Source organism: Microtus ochrogaster, chromosome 16 (assembly GCF_000317375.1).
Source record: "Microtus ochrogaster isolate Prairie Vole_2 chromosome 16, MicOch1.0, whole genome shotgun sequence".
In the NCBI taxonomy this organism is placed as follows: domain Eukaryota; kingdom Metazoa; phylum Chordata; class Mammalia; order Rodentia; family Cricetidae; genus Microtus; species Microtus ochrogaster.
In genome coordinates, this window is record NC_022018.1 from 30,286,153 (window position 1) to 30,289,453 (window position 3,301).

Genomic DNA, 3,301 nt, shown 5'->3' on the forward strand with positions numbered 1-3,301 from the left:
ACAGTTGTGAGCTGCCATGTGGGTGCTGGGAATTGAACCCAGGTCCTCTGGAAGAGCAGTCAGTGCTCTTAACCGCTGAGCCATTTCTCCAGCCCTGGATAAAACTTTTTAAAATCATTTTTATTTTACTTTTCTAGTAATAAAACCAGAAAGCCTTTGACTGAGTCCCCAAAGGATTATGTCTGGCCTGTTCCCTCTCTAGTTTTGGTTCTATACAAAAGAACAAAACAAAAAACCAAAACCCAAAACACTAGATGTGCTGGAGATCTGGGATGCCAGTACTCTGAAGACTGAAGCAGAGGCATCTGGAGCTCTAGACAAGCCTGGGCTACTCAGGTGTATGAATGGCTGGGATGTAATCGGCCAACCAGTGCAACACAGGGAGACCATGTGGAAAAACAGCCCCACATCCTTCAGATGAACTTTTAATAAGGAACTTAAAGAAGGAGTGATCTGAAAAAAATGTATTTGCAGATATCTTAATGGACAATTATTCTCTAGTATAAATGCTATAGTCTTGAGATATTAATTGTAGCAGTTTATAAACAGTAAAATCTAAAAGCTCATTCTGTAACGTTTGTAAGGAAAAATGTAACAATTGCATGGGCAGAGCGAGACAAATAGAATAAAAATGTTACTGGGCCTCAACAGTGACAAGGGTCTAAGACCTGGGTCCTGCCCGATACCTAGAGGCACATTATCCAGGGTTTGGAGAATTTTCAGACAGAATCGGATAGCAGTGTTTGTAGTTGAGGGCAGAGGTTTATGGCTTCACCAGACCTAGAAGCTGTTTTTCTGAATAATCTGATTTTTGAATCTGTAGTGTGGGAGCTGAATTAATTGGCTAGTTTTTAAAGTTCAGGGCTCTGGGCCTGGTGGTGAGGCCCACCTGTGTTCTGCACAGCAGATTTCCTAGAATCATGGGCTTGCTTTTGGTCCATGTTTTTTTTTTGGGGGGGGGGAGGTGGTCAGGCGTTACTTTAGCAGCAATTTACAATTTAGAGGCTACAAAACACCACTTTATAAAACAAAGTAATATAGACTTTGTTGTCTTTCAAACCCACTGTGTCTTCTATCTGAGGACACACTCTTCTTTTAACTTTAAAAACACCCAAACTTCCCCACCCTCTTGTTTTTGACAGGTCTTGCCATATAGCCTTAGCTGGCATCAAATTCACAGAGATCCCCTTGTCTCTTCTTCCTGAGTGCGGGAATGATTAAAGGGATTGGCCACCAAGCCCGACGACTACTTTTTTGAGATGACACAGGTATCATTTTAACCTCCCAGAGTGGTCTCAGTTTCTTATACAAGGTCTGAATGGGAAATCACATTACTGTGTACTAATAACAAAGTAGCTAAGAGATTCGACTACTCATTAAGGTCCCTGGCAGAGACTCTCAGATGATACAGACTAATTCAAAGGATTAGAAGGTCCTGAAAAGGGCCTGGGATGTTAAATGTCCATTGCCATTCGTAAGAGCCAGACTTGGCTGCCCAAGTCAAAGAACCTGCCGTCCTGGAACTTGAGCGCATAGATCATGTCTATGGCCATGTGGGTCTTGTGCTTGGAGTGCTACCTGTAGGTGACAGCATCCCAGATATTTTCTCCAGGAATATATTCGGCACCACGGGGGGGGGGGAAGGGGTGGTCTCCTCGTTGATGAGGCTGGAGATGGGCTTATATGTCTGGGTGTTTTGGTTGCATGTCATTTACATACAATCCTTGATAGAGGCCAAGAGAAGGTGTCAGATTCCCTGGAATGGGGTTATAGACAGCAGTTGACTGCCATGGTGTGGTGGAAATTTAACCTCAGATCTCTGGAAGAGCAGTCAGTACTCTTAATTCTTGAATCATCTCTCCACCTCCTGCTCCTTTCCTAATGTTAGTCATCCTTCTCTAGTGTATTACAGGTTTCTGGTCAACCCAGCACTGAAGCCATTGTACTTAGCCAGCTAACATGTGTCTTGAACATTTGATTTGCCTAAGGTTTGTGATTAAGTGCATGCAATTATGTGTTGTGGTGTGTTTGAAATGCGTACCTGAAATGCTTGGGTGCCTAATTTCTCTTTGAAAGGCCTCTGGAGCATGTTCAATCAAACTGACATGGCTAGAGTATGAAAAAAGAACGGAAAGTTCCTGGGGACTCTGCAGTCTACTCTTAAAGATACACACTAGGTAAGTACTCTTAAACATACATAGTATGCCAATGCCAACTTTGTTGGAAAATGAAGGGTAGATCCTAACCATATGCTTGTTTATCAAGACATGAAGAGATGTAGTATCAAGGGCATTTATTAATATTTGAATTCTTTAAATATAGAATTCCGCAAGATAGGTATTCATTGTAAATCTCATTACCAAACCTAAGAGGTCCTTTACTTCTTTCATCCTTCTGTGTGGTGGGATTGCAGGCAAAGTCATTATTAATAGTTTTAGATTTATTTTTAAAGTGTGTGTGTGTGTGTGTGTACATGTTTTGAAGGTGACTATGAAGTCCAGAAGAAGCTGTTAGGTCCCTTGGCCCTGCAGTTACAGGCAGTTGTGAGCTGGCTGATGTGGATGCTAGTATTCAAACTGATCATCTCCAAGATCATATGCTCTTAACCACTGAACCATTTCTTTTTCTAGCCATCTGAAACCATCTTAAAGGATCCTAAAATGGATTCTTTAAGCAATTGGTGTAACCTAGTCTTTTGTATCTCTTTATATGCAAACACTGTATGTTTCATTGATTATAGATGGAAGAAATAAGTGTGTAAGACCATAGTTGTTTCTTGAATAGGGCAAAAGCCATAGAACCATTTATTTTTGAATGTTTGGCAAAGATCTAGAAACTCAGAGATAAGAAAACCAGGGTCTGGGATGAATGAACAGCAAGATTATCTACTATTTGATGAATTGCTAAAGTTGATGCCCAGGAGTGAAAACTAGATTCATGAGATTATCAGAGAAACAGACATTGAATCTTTTTTTTTTTTTTTCAGGGAGCATTTTACGGTTCCTACACCTAGCCTTGGTGGCTTCAAAAGGTTGAACCTAAGTACAGTAATTCTAAACATTGCAGAAATGTGTAGGAAGGGGCAGGAGGCTGCTGGAAGACTGTGAAGTTGTGGATACACACACGGACATTGACCAGATCACAATTCTCTGCACTTTGTTCCCCCCTCCCCCCAGTTACAATTACAGGACGATTCAGACATTTTATGTTACTGTCTTTTTTTTTCCCTAGTAAAAATGTACAGTTTCAACAAAAACTTCAAAACAGGGAACTGTGGAGGGCTCTGTTGAATAGCATGGAA